We start from the raw sequence: 23787 nt of genomic DNA, 5'->3' as shown, positions 1-23787 counted from the left end.
CTATATGATCTCCAGCAGCAGGCTGTATCGGAGTTTGGGCCAAAGTGAGCGGCAGGAGAAAACCAGACTGTGGGTGGGGCCGGAAAGGGCATTTGGGGGTTGAGGCAGAGAACCCAGTGCGGGCAGAGGAGGCCCCAGAGCTGCAAATGAGTTTCTCCAGTCTTCTGTGGCCACAGGGAGCACAGCGTGCAGCTGACTCTGCAAAGGGCCACCCATCACCGAGTGGGACAGCGGTGAAGAGTCTTCGGGTTCCCCGTGACAACCCAAAGAATAAAGCATGACAACAGCAGCTCAGCCAGCTTTTGAACCTGCAAGAAGAGGTGGGAGAGGAAAAGGTGAAGGTGATTTGAACTAACGCTCAAAGCAGTATTCAAGCAGAAACCTACCCTCTCATACAAAGATGACATATAGACAGACCACTCAGGATGCCCCTGAAAATATGCGGATCTGTGATTTCAGGAGAGAGCTGGAAGACAGAGGGAGCTGCTGCTGCAAGATAAAAATAGAGATTGGCCACCCTGAGAACATACAGCCTCCTCTTCAGCGTCAAAGAAGCTCCACTGGACCAGATTCCCGCGGCCAAGATTAATGTAGACCACCCTCTAACAGACAAGGAAGATGAAGATGTTGAAGAGGAGAGTGACGATGATGACACTGCAGCTCTTCTTGCAGAGCTGGAAAAAATTAAAAAAGAAAGAGTGGAAGAGCAGGCCAGGAAGGAACAAGAACAAAAGCTGAAGAAGAGAGGAGTCCTATAGAAAACATTCTGAGTGGAAACCCTGTCCTTAATCTCAATGGCCCATCCCAGCCTCAGGCCAGCTTCAAAGTTAAAAGAACATGGGATGTTAATGTTGTCTTCAAGAACTGTGCAAAAGGTGTAGATGATCAGAAGAAAGACAAAAGTTTATAAATGACATGCTGTGATCTGAATTTCATTAAAGTTCGTGGAGAAATAAATAGTACAGTTTTATGTGCTTAATTGAAGCCTGTAAAATGTAAACAATCTGACTTTATTTTGTTTTTTCTTCTCCGCCATGTAAATTGTGTATAGGCTTCCCAAATTTTTAGTTTCAAAATATCTTTTCCTTTATTGACTCTTTAGTGGATAAGGACTTAGGAATTGGTTTAACCCAGTTTCCATCTCAATATTTCCAGTCACATGTTTTCTCTTAAATATGGGAAAAGAAATCTGTTTATTTTAATAATCTAAATAGCCATATCTGTGTCCCTAACCTTTTTGTTGAAAAGTATGTGGCTAATAAAACATTGCCTATTTTTGAAAAATGAGGACTACCCAGCTTGCTTAGAACTTAAAAAAAATTTTGTTCTGAGATAATAAAGAAACAAAGGTGTAAAAACAAAGACTTGACTCTCATTCCCATCACTTACAAGCTATACAATTTTTTCAAGTTATATAACTTCATTGAACCTCGATCTTTATATTGAAAATGAGAGGAGTCACAATCGCTACTTCATAGAATTATTATAAAGTTTTAAAGAGATTACATATTAAAACTAAATAAATGCTAGTTCCCATTTCCACAAAGGTAAAAATTTTGCTCAGTTGCTCAGTCATGTCCTACTCTTTGCAACCCCATGGACTGTAGCCCTCCAAGCTCCTCTGTCCATGGGATTACCCAGGCAAGAATACTAGAATAGGTTGCCATTTCCTCCTCCAGGGAATCTTCCTGACCTAGGGATTAAACCCACATCTCCTGCATTGGCAGGTAGATTCCTTACCACTGAGCCACTGGGAAAGCCCTTATAAGGGCACTAATCCCATCAAAAGTCACTCACCCTAATGACCTCATTTAAACCTAATTCCCCCACAAAGGCCCTTCCTCCAAACACCTTCACTCTGAGAGTTAGGGCTGCAACAGGAGAACTTGAGGGAAGGGAACAATTCAGTCATTAGCATACTTCCAAACTTAACAGAAATCTATTCTAAAACTCCATGGCAGAATAATCCAAGCTGGTAGAACAAGAGCTGGAAGGCAAAAACTCCAGGTTCTATAAGAAAGCAGTAATAAATAGTATCAACAGCTAACACTATCACTTACCACATACCAGGAACTACTTAACATATTTTCCATGCATCATCTTAAAATAGAGCAGTGAGGTTGCTATTATTACATGCCTGGTAGCTCAGTCAGTAAAGAATCTGCCTGCAATGCAGGAGACCTGTGTTCGATCCCTGGGTCAGGAAAATCCCCTGGAGGAGGAAATGGCAACCCTCTCCAGTAGTCTTGCCTGGAAAATCCTATGGACAGAGGAGCCTGGTGGTCTACAGTCCATGGAGACACAAGAGTCAGGCACGACTTAGTGACTAGACCACAACATGCAACATCTTAAAATAGAGCAGTGACAGACTGTTCAGTCACTCAGTCGTGTCCGACTCTGTGCGACCCCACGAACCGCAGCACACCAGGCCTCCCTGTCCATCACCAACTCCCAGAGTTTACCCAGATTCATGTCCATTGAGCCGGTGATGCCATCTAACCATCTCATCCTCTGTTGTCTCCTTCTCCTCCTGCCTTCAATCTTTCCCAACATCAGGGTCTTTTCAAATGAGTCAGCTCTTCGCATCAGGTGGCCAAAATATTGGAAATTCAGCTTCAACATCAGTCCTTCCGAGGAACACCCAGGACTGATCTCCTTTAGGATGGATTGGTTGGATCTCCTTGCAGTCCAAGGGACTCTCAAGAGTCTTCTCCAACACCACAGTTCAAAAGCATCAATTCTTCTGCACTCAGCTTTCTTTATAGTCCAACTCTCACATCCACACATGACTACTGGAAAAACCATAGCCTTGACTAGATGGACCTTTGTTGACAAGGTAATGTCTCTGCTTTTTAATATGCTATCAAGGTTGGTCATAACGTTCCTTCCAAGGAGTAAGCATCTTTTAATTTCATGGCTGCAATCACCATCTGCATAGAGCAGTGAGGTTGCTACTATTTGTCCATTTTACAGAATAGGACAGTGGAGTCACAGAAAGATGTGATGAACTTGCCTAACGGTTGGTTTAGATTTGACACAGGCAGTCTAGCTCCAGAGTCCTTGAACTTCACTTCATTATTCTGCCTTCCTAGTAGCTACCCTTAGGGGAAGACTTCAATTTCATCTCCTTTCTCAGAACACTGAGAAACACATGGAGAGGCTCAACAAAGAATAGCCCTGGGGCAAATTTCTTAACCTATCTGGGCCTCAGTTGTCCTACTCTTAAACAACCAGTAGAATTTACTTAATAAGGTCAGTGTCAATGGTGGTTGTGGTTTAGTCGCTAAGTCGTGTCCAACTCTTGTGACCCCATGAGCTGTAGCCTGCCAGGCTCCTCTGTCCATGGGATTCTCCAGGCAAGAATATTGGAGTGGGTTGCCATTTTCTTCTCCAGGGGATCTTCCCAACCCAGGAATCAAACCCAGGTCTTCTGCATTGCAGGCAGGTTCTTTATCAACTGAGCTACAAGGGAAGCCCATCAGTGTCAATACTTAATGAAATAAAAGATATAAACACTCACTAATGCATGTAGCATATAATAAACACTCAAAACAAGTAGCTAGGAATATTACTATTATTATATCTTGAAAGAGGCTCTCTACAACCATCTGGTCACATGCCTCACCACTCCGCATTCAATAGGAAGCTACATCAGCAAAGCCACTGGAGTCCCTGATCTCTGCACTCAGCAGAGATCATGTAGGTGCTCAGTAAACATTAGTTAAATGAATGAATGAATGGCCCAAACAACCACCAGCTCCAATGACTGACCTTCTCTCTCCCTCCTGGAATGCACATTGATTTGTTCTGGATTTCTTGATAATTAATCTCTTGACAAAATTTAAGACCTGTTAATTACCCCTGATTAATTAGGGTGAACTTTTTAATTGCTTCCCTAAGCTGAAATACACTGTCAATAGGCCCCATAATTAGTGACCCAGTAATCAGTTTTAAACCAATTATCCCAGGATAACAAGTAAAACTAGGCAAGAAGTGCCCCAGGGGCTTGGGCCAATTTCAATGGAACTCAGAGTAATACAAATTGGCACTCATGTGGGTGAAGAATACATGTTCAATGTAATTGGAAATATGGATACTCAGATTCTCTTGGGTGTTTCATGTGTTTCAGTTTTCACCGCTGTACTATTTGAAAGCAACAAAATAAGTATACTCCTTACCCACCCAATCAAAGGCCTGGAACTGAATCATGGAGTTGCCTGACTGCTTTTGGGTACAATTAGGGCCATCATATCAGGCTGTGCAGGTTGTGTACTGCACAACTCTAGGGTGTCATTTACACCGTAGTCCGTGTGAGTAGCACCGCTGACTGTAGAGCACCGCACAACCTGAGTGCAATAACCTGTAGACCACGTGGTGTAAGTGTTGGGACCTAATCATGAAGAATTCCCCCAAAGGAAGTCATGGGCTTGGATGCCCTCTCAGCTTTCCCAAAATGGGAAAATGCAAGTGGCAGATGCTTTTCATGGTCTGTCGAGAACTATGGACTTCTATTAAATGCCCATTTAATTTCTGCCAATCTAACTACTTGGATTTGAAAAGAAAGTTAAGAAAAAGAAATAATAACTTAAATAGCACAAGTGATTCTTCCTGCCACTTCATTCAATAAGTGCATGCCCCAAAGTGAGACTGAAATGGGGCCTTGAATCTGCTATTCCTTGTGTGCCTCTTGTAAAGATGGTATCACGCAGTGTGGAGTATTTAAAGATTGGTGCTTTTTAAACAGCAGGACTGCCAAGCGAGCCATCAAAGAAATGAAGATTTCTCCCTATAGCAGAGGAAAACTGGCTGGGATGGTCTTTTTAAAAGACAATATAAAAAACCTCAGACATGGTACCTTCTTAAGCAATTCAAGAGTAAATTTTGACAATGTGAGAATTTTCTCTTTTTCTGTCTACTTGTGAATCTAATGTCCTTCCCATGAGACAGAATTCCAGTTTGGGAAGGCAGGTGAGAATTGACCCAGGAGCCATTTTTCTCAATGTGTAAGATCCCAGGTAGACCAGCTGGTTTTCAAGATTTGGACTGACTACTTTAGGATTACCTCAGGATGCTTGTTTTTCAAATATAGATTCCTGGTCCCCACTCCAGATCTCTTGCTTCAGAACATTTAGGATTATGGCCCCAGAATCTGTATTACTGCAAATTCCATGTGGCTGTGACTTATATACTCTCAACTATAAGCTCAGGTGAGGGTAGGAAGCTTGCCAGTGTTATCCACGGCCCTGACTTCAGTGCCTAGCACTAGCCTGGTGCGTGGTAAATGTTTAACATATATTAGTGACAGAATGAGCCCTTTGATTTGATTTAGCAATCCACAGGGCAAGAGCTAAGTCATTAGCAAGATGGGCCTTAAAAAAGAAGAGGACTAGATGTATCTCACCCCCCTCCTTAGTACTGCTTCAGGACCATGGTCTGAGACCTACCTCAGGAAACTGCAGGTCAGCTCGTTCCCTGGCACCGGCTTCATGTCCTCTGTATAGCATCTCACAGAAGCCATTAGCCATTTATTTAGTGCCTAATCCTCTAATCCAACTGCTTGTTGGTTTGCCAAGTGAGAAATATGCAGAGACACAAGCCACTTGTTCCCAGAGTTATTTCCAGCTGGTGAGAAGGAGGCAGCTGTGGAAAAGGCTTTAGGTTTTGTTCTCTGATCCAGGAAATCCCAGAGTAATATTAGGCTGTGGTTTCCCCATTTGGACCCTTCTGGTGTCGGGGGTTCCTCCAAGAGCCACTACTAAAAAGACGAGGAACACCTCAACAGCCCTGGGAGGTCTAGATGCTGAAAAATGCAACAGGATGCTTCTATACTGAGAATATAATCAGACTGCTACACTTGGCCCAAACATCTCATCCCTTCAGCAGGGATTTATTGAGCACCTACTGTATGCCAGGCACTACTTGAGTTTGCTTGAGAAATATCAAGATCCCCTTCTTTGTGGAGCTACCAATAAGCTTCCTGCACTCTCAATTCTGTCCCTTTAGCAGAGGATGGAGCCTCTCTATGGGTCTGAACTGCTCATGCAGCCAAATTCGTCTGCAGCCTTCCTCTGGGCTGCCCCCAGTGATACCTTCTTCCCAGGCTTTCCTCGTCCTTAGTTAAGATTTGGGTGGGGTTAGTGACTTGACTATGTGAACAGCTGCTCTGAGAGTTTGGACCTGACCCAACAGAATCCTGTCCTCAAAGAAGCCTCAGCAATCCTCCAACATCTGTTGCTTCTGTTCCCCATGCCAGAAGTCTCCTCTTGTCCCCCCTATATCTCCCCTCCCCACCCTCCACCCTGCAAAGATGCCCCAGATGCTGCGCAATATGTATTACATCCACAAGCTTCCATGTCCTCTTGCTTCCAGTTGCGTTTGGCCAATGGGAGGCAAAAAACAACAGAAGGAAGTCATTTATTTCTCTGGGTCCTTCTCTTTCTGAGAGATAAGCTCAGGTTGGCTAGGTCCCTCAGCAGAAGTACCTCTCAGAGAGGCTTGCTCTAGACAACTCTCCTTCCCCTCATCCCTTCAGTTGTGGGTGGTGACAACTCCATTGGCAGTCCCAGATCCTGCAGTGGGAGGCGCAGGATCTCCCCCACATCCTACGGGGAGTCCCTGAGGCTCCCCATAATCCCACTCACACTTTAGCAATCCATTTCTTTCCTAGTACATCCTTCTCAGATTGTACGAACCTGAACGTGCCATCTGATTTCTGAGCATGACCTGAATGGTGCACTCCCTCTCCCCACTTTTTTCTCTCTGAAGAAGCTAAAAGCAAGGTTGCAAGCTCTGTTTCTCAGGCCACTTCTGGCTCCCAGATGGTCTTCTTGAGCCTTCACCATGTTGGCTCTCCCATGCTCTTATATTTGGAAGAACAGTTGCCATCACTAAAAAAAATCAGGGTAATTCACATAACAACTAAATGATCAGCTTCTCTTCAGAAGTTAGAATTTCTGGCAATATTAGACCTGTGGTTCTACATTAGTGGTCTAGAGCTAAGTGGTAGCTGTCCAATGAACATAGGATATGGAGCAGAATGTAATTTCCTATTTGCCGCCGTCTCCACTACTCTCCATAACCATCTTGATATTGAGGTTGCACATTGCCTGGCATCTACTGTTGTCTTGTTTTCCTTAGAGTTAAGAGAGAAATAACATTTTTCTATTCTTTATGTTTAGTAAAAATTGGGGAAAAAACAGTTAAACCAGGTAGTGGGGGGCAGGACATGAGCAAATTTCTTCGTAGAAATAAAGACAACTCCTACTTTTTACTGTTGAATCCCCTGCCTACTTATCTTTGTTCCAAACCTCAAGTATACATTGGTTTGTTTAGAAGCACATCTTTAGGTAAATCTGTCTTAAAGGCATCACATGAGAGCTCAGGATGAGAGAGAAAATAAATGAATTAGGACTGAATTAGGCTAAGATGGGCTAGGTGGGTTTTAGAATGAGTCCATTTTCACCCACATCTTCTCATTGCCCCACCCCGCAACTGTAAACTTCCTGAAACAGAGACTTCAGAAAAAGGGCTAGGCCAATTTTAGAAAAGCTAGAGACTATAGAGGATAACTAAAATCGATAAGGAATTGACCTAATCTTACTTTATATACAAACCTTCATTTATATCACCTCATTTTTATCTTTGGGCTTCCATGATGGCTCAGAGGTTAAGAATTTACGTGCAATGCAGGAGGCACAGGAGACAATAGGTTAGATCCCTGGATCAGAAAGATGCCCTGGAGGAGGAAACAGCAACCCACTCCACTATTCTTGCCTGGACAATCCCATGGACAGAGGAGCCTGGCAGGTTACAGTCCATGGGGTCACAAAGAGTCAGACACAACTGAGCAACTGCGCACATGCCCTTATAAGAAGAGAAGGGAGAAAAGAGAGTTTGCATTCCCTTTTTCTCTCTCTCTGCCACCTGCCATGTGAGAGGACAGTGACTATCTACAAGCCAGGAAGAGAGATCTCATGAGAACCTGTTCATACTGGTAGCCTGATCTCAGATTTCCAGCTCCAGGATTGTGAGAAATAAATTCTGTTGTTTAAGCCATCTAGTTTGTGATATTTTGTTATGGCAATCCAAGCTGACTAGTACAGAGTGTTTGAATTTTCTAGAATTGATTGCCTGGGATCACTTGGGTTAAGTGCTATATAGTAGCAGGTGAATCCCATCTCTCTGATACAGAAATGCTCTATTGCCAAAAGACAGCTTTGATAACAGGGAGGATAGCAAGTCCAGAGAGTGGGAGTGGGGTCCCATAATAAGTTCCACAGTTGCATCATTTCTGGGGCAGAAACTTAGAGATGGAGGCATCAGGCTCTGCCCAGCACATTGCTGATGTCCAGGGAACTATAAGGGTGAGAAATACTGATGCCAGGATGGCAGGATGAGACAATGTGGGCTGCACACAGAGCCCAGATGTCACCCTGCGCTCACCCCAGCCGCCAGCCTGAGACTCCAAAAATAAGAACTCATTTCCTTTTATGTCCAAAGGAAATAACAGGAGGCCATACAAGGTGTGGAAGTTAGGACTGCAGAGGCTGAAGTTCAAGGGCCTGGGTTCAATACTGTTTCTGGCACTAACTAGCTGGCTGACTTTGGGTAGATGATTTAATCCTCCATGATTTAGCTTCCTCCTTCTCTAATGGGCATAACAATAGGCGAATTCAATGGCTTTCAGTATGTAGAGTGAGTAACTCAGTGCCCAGCGCGCAGTGAGCGCCCCCAAATGGTCTTTTGCTACATAAAAACTACAAGCACCATTCGCCAAGTTGGGGAGAAAGTTCAGTTTGTTCCTGGATTTGCTTTCCCGAAACATTCCCAAAGACCCCTAAGGTCCATTTCTTGCTAGTCTCTGCTTTATACATCAGGGAATAGTTGGCAAAATCCTTCTGAACAGGAGGTCAGCAAATGTGGACTGGCCTTAAATTCTGTAGTCTCTGAAACTATGTTTTGATGCTCTAAGGAAACAATTACTTCTCCTTTCTCTCTGTGTAGGTGTTTTATAGGAGTAGTTGCTGCGTGGAATTGACATTATTATAGTGCTGAAACTTCGTGGGAGACAAAACACCCTTTCTATAATCAAAGGGTCTAGTTATAGGGTTTTTCTGGTTCTACTTGCTCAGGAAAAAGGTGAGTCTTGCAGCCCAGAAGAAGGAACCAGGGGAGAAATGGAAGGGTGACTCAGGGCTGAGCTCAGGAACTCTTGCTCTGCATGCTAAGTATGTCAACAGGACACTCCTTGAGGTGGGGTGGGGAAGAATGGAATATACTGCAAGGAGAGTCCAATCTGCATCAGCCTTTGGAGGCTGGGGCAGTCCTCGGTGGCTCAGTGGTAAAGAATCCGCCTGCAATACAGGAGACCACCTACAATACAGGAGACATGGGTTTGATCCCTGAGTCAGGAAGATCCCCTGGAGAAGGAAATGGCAACTCATTCCAGTATTCTTGCCTGGAGAATTCTGTGGACAGAAGAGCCTGGGGGGCTATGGTCTATAGGGTCGCAAAGAGTTGGACACAACTGAAGCAACTTCGCTCATGCACGTGTTTCTTTTGGTTAGAGGTGAAATTCATTAATTCATGCTTTCATTCATCCATCCGTTTATTAAGCTATTCATTCTTGCATTCATCCATCTTTTTATACATCCTTTTATCTATCTATCTATCCAACAAACTTACTTAGCACCTTTCGTGTGCCAGGCACCGTGCTAGCCATGGAGATATAGTAATGAACAAGACAGAAAATGCCCTCAAGGAGCTTACTTCCTAGGGGCAAAAGACAAGTGATAAACAAGTAAAATATATAGTGAGTCAATTGCTGATAAGTGCTTTGGACACTATAAATTAGGAAAGGAGACTAGGGAGCGCTGAGGGGTAAGCAGTTTGACAGGGAATTTAGGAGGGTCCAACCAGGGCCGCAGTCTCCAGCAGTCCTTCCCTAGCAAGTGTGTGTTAGTCATGTCCTACCCTTTGCCATCCGTGGACTGCAGCCTGCCAGAATCCTCTGTCCATGGGATTCTCCAGGGAAAAATACTGGAGTGGGTTGCCATTTCCTTTTCCAGGGGATCTTTTCAACCCAAGGATTGAACCCGGGTCTCCTACATTGCAGGCAGATTCTTTACCCCTGAGCCACCAGGGAAGCCCTCCCTGGCGTGAAATTTTTTTAAAAAATGCGATAAATACCTTAGAGACTTCCCAAGGCTTATTGTACTGTAGCAGCTGGGGCAACTCAGTGGCAGGCAGTTACCCACTGATGCAGTCATTCAGGGCGTGCACGTGTACTTGAAGAGGGCATCTGTTATTTTTGCCTCTGTAGCGTCAATCATCTATCTTTCTTTCTTTCTCTCTCTCTCTTTTTTTTGGCCATACTACAGCATGTGGGATCTTAGTTCCCTGACCAGTGATCAAACCAGTGACCCCTGCAGTGGAAGCACTGAGTCTTAACCACTGGACCACCAGGGAAGTCCTCAATCCTCTTTATATCTGTAACTGCATCCTGGTTTTCCCTTGGGGAACCATTCTTCTCCCTTTCTCCTGTCCCTTGGTTTAGACGGGGCTGACATCCCTCAAACTCCACGGTGCACATATGCCCCAGGTCTGGCCAATCAGTATGTTTATTTTTGCTGGTGACACGGATTGGTTCAGACATAAACCCCTGACTGTGAAGTGCTAATGAGAGCCATCCTCCGGACTTTGCCTGTGTCACTGAGGAAGAAGCATCTTTTTATTTGATGGATATAATATGATGAGGTACAATTTAAAAGTCTGCAACTACCAGTGGCCATCTTTGCCATGTGAGAGAGAATCTGCTTGAGCATGAAGCCTGCACTGAGGAGACCTGAGAGATGGAGAGAGATTAAGCCCTGATGACGTCATTGGGTCCCTGGATTTAGCAGAATCTGGTCCACCTACCCCTAGATCCCTAGACTATCAGCTTTGTGGGATCATCATTTTCTCAAAAAAGTAGTCATTTCGATTTAGGATTCTGTCACATGTAGCCCAACAGTTCTGATTAACATGGTGCTCAGTGAAGATTTACTGAATAGATAACAACCCCAGAACTTTCTGCTGGTAGGAACCTTAAGAAATCTGAATTCCATTCACTTTGTTTCTGTTTCTCACATCAGGAGGTTCAATATGACACCTACTGTGTTATCTACTGGCTCTCCACATTGACCTTCGCAGCTTTAAAAAGGAATTTTATGTGTGTTCAGAGTCATGAAGTATAGGAAGTAAGACACTAGATACTGATTTTAGTATGTTTCAAAGGTAATACATGTTGGCACTTTCCCGTGGTCCAGTGGTTAAGAATCTAACTTGCGATGCAGGGGACATGGGTTTGATCCTTGGTGGGGGAACTAATATCCTATATGTCAGGGAGCAACTAAGCCCATGTGTCACAACTAGAGAGTTCCTGCACCGCAGCAAAAGAAACCACGTGATGCAATAAAGATCCAGCGTGCTACAGCCAAGTAATTAATTAAATAAAGAAATATTAACCCCCACACACAAAAGTAATACGTGTTCACTTTGGAGAATATAGAAAAGCACAGAGAAGAAAATAAAAGCTATGTAGCTACTTGTAAGGAAATAACTTGGTATGCCAGTTTTTTCTTTGCATCCATGTGTTTGAAATAAAATTAGAGTTGCACTCAAATCCTCTTATAATCTGTATTTATTTTCAGGAAAAATATATTTTGACTGTTTCTCCATGCCAACAATTACCTTATAACAGCTTATTTGACCATGATTTGGAAAGAATTTAAAGTTACAGAAAAGTACAAAAAATAGCATAATAGACATCTACACCCCTACCATGTACAATTAACAACTGTTAATATTTTGTTACATTTGCTCTGTCATTTTTAAAAGAAAAAACATTACTTACATATCCAAATTCTCCTAACAGTGAACCTTTATTTATTTTTTCACCATTGTGAAAAACATTATGAAGAATATCATTACTGAACTGTTACTCTGTATACATCCATCATTCTCTCAGAGTAAAGTCTTAGAAATAGTGAAACTACATCCTAGCCAACACTGGGTTATTATAATTCCCATTATTTTTAACAATTACATTGGAGAAAGATGACATTTTGTTATTGTCTTTATTTATATTTCTTTGATTCCTATTGATGAGAAATATGCTTTTTATGTACACTGGTAAATTTGTAAGTTTTCTTTTGTGAATTACATTTTCAGGTCCTGTGTCCTTTACTCATTTGGGGTGTTCATCTTTTCTTTTTGAGTTGAAAGACTTGTTTCAGCATTAAGGATATTTTATCTAGCAAATATATTGTGCTGTGCACCATTTGCCCTTCAATTTTACTTCTGATGTTTATTGTCATAGGTAGAGTTTTATTTTTTTTGTAATAAAATTCATCTCCCTCATCCTTTATTTTTTCTGCCTTTATGCCATACTTAGAAATTCAATCTTTCCTTATCCCAAATTCTAAAATTATCCACCCCACATATTTTCAAGCACCTTGGGATTTTTTTTTTTTTACATAAAACTTTTAAAAGGAATTAATTCTGATATATGATATGAGGTAGGGATGGGTTTTGCCAGTGGCTCATTGGTAAATAATTCCCTTGCAATACAGGAGACGCATGATATACAGGTTCAATCCCTGGGTCTGGAAGATCCCCTGGAGGAGGGCATGGCAACCCACTCCAGTATTCTTGCCTGGAGAATCACATGGATAGAGGAGTCTGGTGGGTTAAAGTTCCTGGAGTGGCAAAGAGTTGGACACAACTGAGCATGCATGTACACACATGCACATTGCCTTCTATATATTTATACCAATTTCTGAAAATGTTATTCTGTTCCATTAATTTGTCTTAGCTCCATTAGAATTTCAGTCATTATGTCTTCATAATGTAGTTTCCTATCCTAACAAGTGTTATCTCTTCTTAAAATTTTTAGTTGCTGTTGTTCAGTCACTAAGTCATGTCTGACTTTGCAACTCCGTGGACTGTAGCACACCAGGCTTCCCTGTCCTTCACTATCTCTCTGAGTTTGCTCAGACTCATGTCCATTGAGTTGATGATGCCATCCCACCATCTCACCCTCTGTTGCGCCCTTCTCCTCCTGCCCTCAATCTTTCCCAGCATCAGGGTCTTTTCCAATGAGTCGGCTCTTTGCATCACGTGGCCAAAGTACTGGAGCTTCAACTTCCACAGCAGTCTTTCCAATGAATATTCAGGGTTGATTTCCTTTCGGATTGACTGGCTTGATCTCTTTGCAGTCCAAGGGACAATCAAGAGTCTTATCCAGTTTCTTACAGTTTCGAAAGCATCAATTCTTCGGCACTCAGCCTTCTTTATGGTTCACCTCTCACATCTGAACTGACTACTGGAAAAACCATAGGTTTGACCATACGGACCTTTGTTGGCCAAGTGATGTCTCTGCTTTTTAATACGCTGTCTAAGGTTTGTCATAGCTTTTCTTCCAAGGAGCAAGCATCTTTTCATTTTGTGGCTGTCATCCTTAGTGATTTTGGAGCCCAAGAAAATAAAATCTGTAACTGTTTCCACTCTTTCCCTATCTGTTTGCCATGACGTGATGGGACTGGATGCCATGATCTTCATTTTTTGAATGCTTCGTTTTAAGCCAGCCTTTTCACTTTCCCTAATTTTTATTTATTCTTGTGCTTTTATTTCTCTAAATTAACAATTCCTAATGGGTGAACATGGGCACAAACAGTGGAGGCTTTTCATTATAAACCTGCCTAGGATTCCATCCCAAGAAATTCTGATTCAGTGGGCCAGATGTGGGGCCTGGGCATCTTTCAGAAATAAGTGGTGGTGGTGGTTTAGTCACTAAGAGTCGTGTCCAACTCCTGTGACCCCATGGACTGTAACCCACCAGGCTCTTCTGTCCATTGGATTCTCCAGGCAAGAATATTGGAGTGGGTTGCCATGTCCTTCTCCAGGGGATCTTCCCAACCAAGGGATTGAACCTGGGTCTCCTGCATTGCAGGCAGATTCAGAAGTAAGTATTAACAGATAAATCACACCCCTTCCTCCATGGAATAGATGCACTGTACATAGATGGCTCTCTAGTTGATGGTGAGCACCCCACAAGACACCCCCAGATTAAGAATCACTGCTCCAGCTCCAAAGGATTAAAAAAAAAATTTAAAGATACAGTTTTACATAAAAAATTTTAAAGACATGTTTAAAATTTTTTTTACAAAGTAACTCTTACAGTTTTGTAACACTGTGTCAGAGTTCCCCTCTTCTCTCACTTCTAGCCAGTTTCCAAGTGCAAAATGCTCTCCTGGGACAACCTGAGGTGCTCTTATGTAATTGTTCAGGGGATTTAGTGCAGGCTTTGGCATTTTTAAAAGCTCCTCTAGGTCATTTTACTGTATAGTTGGAGTCAGTAACCAGGGGTTAGGAATTCCTTCTTAGTCTTGCCCCATTCTACAGCTCATGTAGAATTCTGAGTTAGTGGGGATTTTGATCTTGGCTATGTATCAGAATCGCATGTGGAACTTAAAATACAGACTGAGGTGGATATCTGTGTTCAATATTGGTCACCTGTATCAAAGAAAAATAAATATAATCCTACAGGTAATTCTAGCACACAGTCAGGGCTGGATACCTATTTTGCAAGCAATTGTCCTTTTATTTTTTTGTAGTTAGCAATTGTCCTTTTTAAATTATCAGTCTTACTTTTCAGGTGAGAGCCTACTTGTTTAAACACCTGGGCATAGACTTGACCCAGTGTATCAACATTCACCTCGTCCTAGTAGAAGTGTGTCTCAAACCTGAGCATGTATCAGAGCCACTGGGACAGCTAGCTGGATTCCCATCCCCTCACCCCACTCCCCTGAGCTTCTGATTCAGTTGATATGGGCCCAATGGTTTGCATTTTAACAGTTTCCCAAGTAATACTCATATTGTTCATGGGATTCTTGAGGCAAGAATACTGAAGTAGTTTGCCATTCCCTTCTCTAGTGGAATACACTGGTCCAGGGACCACACTTTGAGAACCATTGAGCTATAGCATTTATACAAATATTAATATTAGACTTGTTCCATGATAGAGCAATTGCTCCACTGCAATGAATTTAAGCATGGGCTCCAAGGTATGGGCTTCAGATCACTGAGAAGTGAGGGTAAGAGGCATACAAATTAGAGGCACCATGCACCTATATTGCTGAGAATCGCTTCAAAAGGATTTTATGAAATCTCTAGGACTATAATCTCTAGCCTGACATTACTCAGGTAACTTCTTACGTATCCCTCCATTACAATTCTGTCACCATAATTGTGGGTGTTACATTACATTAACTCCTGATGCATGACTGCAGTGGTTGTGGTGTTGTATTGAGTTGGCATCACACTGTGCATGGGTGAGTGTTCCCAGAAGGGTAAGGCTTAGTGACTGTTATTTAAAGAAGGATCCATCTTTTAGAATTTGGTGGATCAATCATTTAGACAGTTATAGACGCATCCCACAACCTACCACCAACCAATTTGGAAGCATCATCTTTTATCTGCAATGAAGCCAACTGATCTTTCTAAACTGAGACACAGATCATGACACTGCCCTGTGTAAAACACTTCAATGACTCCCCATGGCTGTTGAGATAAAATTCAAAATTCTTAACATGGTGTCACAAGTTGCATCCCCAGAAAGTAAATTCTAAGATGGAGTTTAGCATGAACTTTGCTTATTAGGGGGTGCCTTTGGGATTAATGGGGCTTCCCTGGTGGCTCAGATGGTAAAGAATCTGTCTGTGATGCAGGAGACCTGGATTGGATCCCTCGGTTGGGAAGATCACCTGGAGAAGGGAATGGCAACCCACTCCAGTATTCTTGCCTGGAGAATCCCATGGAGAGAGGACCCTGAAGTCCATGGGATCACATAAAGTCAGACATGACTGAGTAACTAACGCACTTGGGATTAACACCTGGAAAAGGGGATGGAAACATGAGTGGGCAGAAAGGGTCAAGCCAAGATGTGGGCCCAGTGACAGCTGCAAGCTGATCACATGGGGAGCTCTCGAATTGAAGTGGTCCATCCAAGCGGTCCTGAGTTGAGCCAAGATGGCCAAGTCTATATACCCTCAATGGATGTCAGCTGCCCTGTGAAGGGTATGACATGGGTGAGGCAGCTCTCAGCAATTTGGTCAATCCTTGAAGGGCCTGATAGCTGAAGGCTGGCTGTTGACAGCATGCCCATCATCCAAGGTATCAAGCTCTTTCTTGACAGAGGGCTTGAGTGGAGTAGCACAGTGTCTCCCACACATGGCCACCGCATTCTTTGCAATCTGGCTACCTCTCTAGTACCTTACTGTCTACGTCTCAGGCACATTGTTTTTCCTTTCAGTCTCTCAAATTCACCTTTCTGCCCCAGGACCTTTGCACATGCTATCCCCTCAGCCTGGACTGTGTTCTCTGCATTCCTGACCTCTCCTCCCACCCCATGTTCAGACACTCCAGCTCATTCTTCAGGTCTCTGCACCAGTGTTGCTTCCTCTGGGGAACATTCCTGACCCTCCACCCAAGTTAGGATGTCTGGAATATACTTTCAAAGTTTAGACACCTGCCAAGACTCACTTCTGCCTCTTTCCTTGGGGTTCCAGGTGGAAAGAGATGGGCCTAATGCCAGGTGAGCTGGCTAGATGGGGTCAGTGAGATGCTTTACATGTGGTGTGCTGACTTCTCTTCAAATTGAGCTCAGACTTTTGGAAAACTCTGCCCTGTTTCCCTTTTCTAGGTCGGGGCCAGAGTTTAAAAGGGGAAGCAGCAAGGGCCACAATCAGAATGAGGGGATGGAAATGGAAAGTGAAATTTAGGAGGATAAACTCAAGTGCCCTTGATCAGACATCTGTCTTAACCAGGGGATTCTCCTTCTTGTGTTAAATCATCGAGATTCAGGCTTTCATGCTATTGAATTAATAACAATATAATAGTAGTAGTAATGCTGCTGAGTGTTCACTATGTAATGCTATGTTTTGTATTTACTTGCCTTATCTCACTAATCCTTATATCAGCTCTGGGAGGAGGACTATCATTTCTCACTGTCAAAGAGACTGAGGTGCACGGAAGTTAAGTAAGTTGCCCAGGATCATACTTGTAATTAGTGACAGAGCTGGGCTTTGAAGCAGGGTTGTCTGATGATGGAACTGCCAGGCCAAAGCAGCTTGTATCCGGCCTCTCTGATGTGGGAGCCTCCCTGGATTTCCCTAAGGGGCTGGAGCCTCTGGTCCCAGCCACCGCTCCCCTCCCCCGTCCTCAGCAGTTCTCCCAGACCCGCCTCTGCTGCTGGCTGTGGGTCTCCACCCCCTTCCCCACCCCCCTCCCCCATCCCCCTCCCCTACCCCTTCAGCCAGCCGGGCTGCTGAAGTCCCAGCATGCCTCAGGCTGCAGCCAGCCTGAGTTATGACATAACTCACCTGAAAACTCCCCTGTAAAGGGAAAGGGGCCAATCAAATGTGAGTTATTCTTATTGTAAGCTCCCCAAAGCCAGGGACCTTGTATGATTTATCTTGGTATAACCCATAGCATTGGGAACAGGGCCTGGCACGTAGCACACAATAAATGTTTATGGAATTGACTGGAGTTTTCAGAGAGATGGGGGACTAAACACACACACACACACACACACACACACACACACACACAAACTGATATACACATTATCCACACAGATACACACATACACAGACATTACACCTACACACCCTCCACACACAAACACCTACCCTCTCTACTCACATAGACTCAGTCCGCACAGACACACACACACACACACACACACACACACACACACACACACACACACACACACACAGATTCTTTCCTGTGGGTTTGAATTTGCATCTGTGATCTTTGTCTCCCATGACATGGTATGTGTATAACTCCATCACTCATTTTAATTACATTATTGTGGGCTCTATTCAGCCGTTGGCTATTTTTGAGACCAAATTAGAAATTTAAAAACAGCCATCTTTCTTTGCGAAGAAATATATTACAGCCATTGCCCTGGATGGGGTGGTGGAGAATGGGGACTCTGGGGAGCCAGTGGAGGGGGCTTATTTACATGGGAGTCCCTTTTGTTCTGTTTGCAATTTTTTTAACCATGTATGTATATTATCTTTTCAAAGCATACAAATAGAGAGACTTAAATAAAGAAAAGAAAATAGCCACCTTGCTTCAGAAACAACCACTGACTTACATAAAAGCTTTTATAAGTGGGTTAGTTAGAGATTAAAGTCGAGGCCTGTTCTGGCTGGGTTCACGGGCCCCCCAGGGACATGTTGCCTCCACCCGGAGGGCAAGGCCGCCAGCGTAGCTGCCAACAACCATCTGGGGCCTGGGCTCAGCTCACTGTCCTGAGCCTGGATGAGACCAGACGGCATCTCCTCTCAAGCTTGGGTGGAGAAGCCCTCCTTGAAGCCCCTCTGTCAAAACCCCACACATCCATTTAGCTTTTCTCTTTGCTGGGTCAGTGACAGATCTGCAAGGATTAGGGGAGGTAAGCTCTGAAATCTACTCAGTAAGATAAAAATCTGTCCCTTCATTCTCAGGCTCAAGTGGAAATGATTAAATCTGAGGAGTCGGGCTCAGGGGGCAGGAATCTGGCTGTAGCCTTTGAGTTTGAAGTCATGTCGCATCCTTTCCTGTGATTTTAGAATCACTGGCATCTGGTCCCCAGACTCCATGGCAGCTGTTTGGAGCCTTGGAGTCAAACCCAGGGAGGATTGGGGCCTCCAAGGTGGACAGAGTACTTACAAGCAGCTAATGAGAGAGCCTGGGCTTTCTTCTGAGTCCAAGATATTCCTGGAGGGATTAATTTTTATCAAATGACTTCTTAATGAGAGACTGCTTACCTCCAAATTTGGAGACTTTAAAGCTCCTGAAATGTAAAACTAATCAGCAGGCTGGTCTGCTTTGAATGTGAGGAGTTCACACAATCAGAAGCTCAAAAGAAAAAAGAACGAGTTAGTAAGAGCCAGGAACTAGTAGAGTGGAAAACATTAGCTTGAAATTGAGCAGGTGGCCTTGCTCTGTATCCTCAGAAGAGGCACTGAGTTGTCGGGTTGAGATTTGAAATTGGGGTCCTGTGGGCTGGCTCTAAAACTTGTAGATGTGTTTTGTGGAGTCCACATATAATTTTAAATTGGGGGAAATTTCATGTACAAATGTGCTTTGGGGGCTTCCTCATGAAATCAGAAACTCTGAAAGTGTCAGGCCAGCATCCCAACAGAGCTGACAGTCTCCTTGAGCTGTGTGAGCTCATTTGCCACAGTTTACACCTTTCCGTGTAAACTTTCAGTGAGTGTATCATGCTAGGGCTTCCCTGTTGGCTTAGACAGTAAAGAATTCCTCTGCAGTATAGGAGACCAAGATTTGATGCCTGGGTCGGGAAGATTCCCTGGAGAAGGGAATGGCTACCTGCATGGCCCTTGTGGGTATTTGAGTTTCTTCCCTAGATGAACCACACTCATGCTTAGAAAGACCATCAGTTCAGTTCAGTCACTCAGTCTGTCTGACTCTTTGTGACCTCCTGGACTGCAGCACACCAGGCTTCCCTGTCCATCACCAACTCCTGGAGCTTGCTCAAACTCATGTCCATCGAGTCAGTGATGCCATCCAACCATCTCATTTTCTGCCATCCCCTTCTCCTCCTGCCTTCAATCTTTCCCAGATTGAAACACTACGGATGGACCGTTTTGCAAATCTAGGGATCATTGGTAGACAAGTGAGGCCAAGCCTACTCCACTGGGCTGCCTTGGGAGAATTCCTTCCCTCTAACCCACACTGGTATTCTGGTTTGTTTGCCCCTGTGACTCAACTTCAGTGACTAATGGTTCTCACACTGGTGATGGACAGACTCTAAGATGGTCCCAAATTATCCCCATGTCCTGATACTCCTGTTACTGTGTAATTCTCTCCTCTTAACCTGCAACTTACTTCTAACCAACAGAACATAGGCAAGGTGACAGGCTATCAGGCCTGTGGTTACATTACATAAGACTGGAGCATCTGTCTTGCTAACAGACGGCCTTCCTTTGCTGGCTTTGATGGAGCAAGCGGTCTAGCTGGGCAGGCCCATATGCAAGGATCTGAGAGCGGCTGATGGCCAACAAGCAGCTGGGAACTCGAGGGTGACTTCTGGCCAGCGGCCGGGAAGAATAGGCCCTGAGCCTGACAGCCCATAAGGACCCAAATTCTGCCAATAACCACATGGGCTTGGAGGTCGATTCTACCCCAGCTGAGCCTTCACATGAAATTGCAGGCCTGGCTGACACCTTGATTGTAGGCTTGAGAGACCCTCAAGCAGAAGACACAGCTAAACCCAAATTCCTGAGCCATGGAAATTTTGAGAAACTCAATTAACTGTGAGTCATTTTATTGTTTGCTCCGTAGCGATAGAGAAGTAACGAAGACTCCCTTTGGATCTGGAGTCTCAACAGTTACATTCCCTCTCAGTTTGATCCCATCTCTGTCTACAGTAATTTTACTTATTATTATATAGGACTGCTAAGTGCTGCTATTGATTCTCCTAAATCTGGATCATGTGCCAGAATAGACTTTTCTTGAAAACGATGTGGGAGAGGGTATGGCCACATTCAGTTCACATCTCTTATCATTCACTAATGTATCTCACCATAAAATATGTGTACCTTGTTGGCTGGGACTCTGTCTTGCTCATCCTGATATTAATGTCGCTAAACATGATGAGTACAGGCCCAGTAAATAGGTGTTGCATGAATGGATACAGCTGAAGGGTTGAATTATCCTTTTGTTGTTGTTGTTCAGTCGCTAAGTCTTATCTTAGCCTTATCTGGTCCTTCTCTTCTCCTGCGCATACCAGAGGATGGCACAGCCCTACTCCCATGAAGTTGGGCAGGGTCATGTGGTTAGTTCTGCACCATGGACTGGAATGCAGGTGACACGTATCACTTCTGGGCCAATGCATTTAATTTCCGTGATGAGCCCATCCCTCTCTCTCCCCTGCTATGGTGACCAAGGAGGCTTCATGCTGTAGAGGGTGCGAAACAAGATGCCAGAGCCGCCATCATTCTGGGCCCCCAAGTGACTAGAAGGATCACAGCCCTCACTGACCTTGCTGCGTATGTACAGTGAGAAGGAAATATAAAGTGTGAGGCTACTGAGATTCCAGAGTTAATATGTTACCACAGCAAAACCTAGACTATCTTGAATAAAACACCTCTTAAAAGACAGAAGCAAATTATACCTTACTCTATTTCCTCTTTCATCTCTTATCCTTTTAAGAAATATAAAAGCTGCTAACACTTCTGATGCTTCTGATAATACATAAGTATATTAGAACTCCCACCCATCCTGAGAGACTCAGTTCTGTGGGAAGCCCCCCACTCCACCTCCACCCCAAGCAGAGTTAGAGGAATTTTCCTCTCGGCTCCCACGACACGCTCATCATCCCTCTATTAGAGCACTTAGCACGCTATTGAAATGATTTGTGTACGTCTGTCTCCCCCTCTAGACTATAAGTGTCAGAAGCCTCCTCTATTTCCCTCTTGAAAATCACAGGAAAATACAGCAAAGAAAGGATAAATACAGATAAAAGGCAGCTGCACTGAGGCTCTCCTCCACCTTTATCTGGGAATGTTTTAGTTAAGAGTCCTTTGATTGCAGGTAACAGAAATCTAGTCTTGCTAGTTTAAGTGAGAAAGAACATGTATTGGAAGGATATAGTAGTTCTTGGAGTCCAAAGGGAAGATGAATGAACAACTCAAGGAATCACAGTAATTCCCCCAGGGAAGCAGTGGGGACCTCAGTGAGTGGACTTTATCACGGTCCTTCTACAGTTATGTGGTGGCCTGACTCAGCTTCCAGCTCCCAGACTCAGGGTCCAAGAGAGAGAATCCAATTTCAGCAGCTTGGTTTAAGTATCTGCTCCCCATCCAGTCATCAATGTCTGGGAGAAGTGTCATGCGGTAGAAACATGAGCTGCGGCTTTGCAATATGGGTGATTCTCAGAGACAATGGGGCAGGTAAATCATCTATCTAATAGATGCTCATGTCAGATGATTACCTTGTCTAACCTTCAGAAAAAGCATCTTAATTCCCTCACAGCTCTGTAGACTCTCTCTCAACTTGATAAATTCCAACCATTCCTGAAACCTCCCTTAAACGTCCCAAATCACCCCAGACTTCTGCAGAAATACCTGGACACACCATCTCTTTCCAGATACCAGAATGTGCCCAGGAGTTTGGGTGGTCTTGTTGCCCTTATCTGGCTACTCTGTTGCTCCCAGTTGCTCTTTTCTTGGATGGTTCTCAACATCCAGAGCCTTGGGCTTCACTCTTGGGCTTTATCATCCACCACTGAGGCTGATCACTCAGCCAAGCCTGACTGTTGGCTGGGCCTGACAAGGAGCTTCTCCATGTGAGACCCATAGAAAGTGTTTGTTGAATTAAATGAAAATGAATTACTCCAAGCTAGATTGTGTTTCCTCTTATCAGCCTTTTCTGGAATGGAAAATCAAAAGCAAACTGGAGTTCTGCAGGGAAAAGGGTGTGCACCCTCAATTCTGGAAACAAATCAAGTCCCCTCCCCCTAATCCTGGCCATTCATCGTCATTTATTCATTCATTCATCCATTCAACAAGCATTTTCCTATTATGTCAAGCACTTTCCTAGGTCTAGGGATATTAAAATGAAAAGTATCTTGTCTTGCCATTAACTCAGGTTCGGGGAGGGGGCGGCAGGTGCAGACATTTAAATAGATAACTGAATTTCTGGGTGATAAAACAAGTCGTCAAGTCTTATTAAAAGAGTTTGTATTGTAGAGAGGTCTCAATATGAATCCTGCCTCCACTACTGCCTAGATACTTGACCTTGGACAAGTTATTTGACCTTTTAGGATCTTATTTGCTTTAAGACAAAAGAAAGCAAAAGTCATGTCAGCTTTGCATGTTGTATTAGACGTAATATATAAAGTATAGTGTATAATAGACTGTAATTATAACTATTAATATCATTACAAAATCCAATTTTAAAAAAATAAACATTCTTTTTGCATAATTTCCAGGGTTTACACCATTGTCTGACACATAGAAAGTCCTAAATACATAATTTTTGAGTGAATGAATCCATTATTTCTTGTGTGCTTACCTCATACTAGGCATTTGTGCATGTATCTAGAAAACAACTTTGAAAGACAGTGCAATACAGAAGTTAAGACCATTCTTTATCTTTAGTATTAGAAATATTTGTGTACTAAGCCTTGCTATGAATTTGGGCTCTGTTTCTAGAAGAGGAGCCTGTGAAGAGGCTTCCTGCGCAAGTGATGAAACTAGTCTCAGGAGAAACTCGTAAGAAAGTGAGGAAGGCAGGATAAAGCAGAGTAAGTAGCTAGACAAAGATGTGGTGGTTTCTGCGGTCTCAGTCTGGCTTCAGTGCAATCCTGTCGAGAGCTCCAGAGCTGCACTAGAGTCAGTATTGCCTTGAAAAAAGGGGGCTGGCTTTTGTATTCACATCAGTCAGCTATTGGCTGCAGGTCTAGGTAGGAGAGTCATAATCTCTGAAGCATCTCCAGGCAGGGGGGATCCCATTGACTTCAAGAGGAATGTAAGTATTAGGCTGTAGTGTCAAGATCAGGAGCTGGGCACTGTCAAGGGGGCATGGTGGGGAACCGAGAGCATAAGCTGTAGGCTTCTGAGTACCCTCATTAAAAAGGAAGCCCCTACAATTTATGACACATGAGGGAACTGAGGGATCAAGAGCTTAAATAATTCATCCAAGATTATCTAGCTCTAAGTAAAAAGTGAA

The 23787-nt window shown here is 43.7% G+C and overlaps 1 pseudogene; it reads left to right on the top strand.

Annotated features, from left to right (window-relative positions):
* The first annotated feature begins 277 nt into the window (after nucleotides 1-277).
* Nucleotides 278-939, top strand: LOC145531461 (spliceosome-associated protein CWC15 homolog pseudogene; annotated as a pseudogene).
* Nucleotides 940-23787: the final 22848 nt, after the last annotated feature.

The sequence above is a fragment of the Giraffa tippelskirchi genome, chromosome 13 (assembly GCF_054371585.1).
Source record: "Giraffa tippelskirchi isolate mGirTip1 chromosome 13, T2T-mGirTip1v1.2.pri, whole genome shotgun sequence".
Lineage (NCBI taxonomy): Eukaryota > Metazoa > Chordata > Mammalia > Artiodactyla > Giraffidae > Giraffa > Giraffa tippelskirchi.
This window is presented reverse-complemented; position numbering and strand designations above follow the sequence as displayed.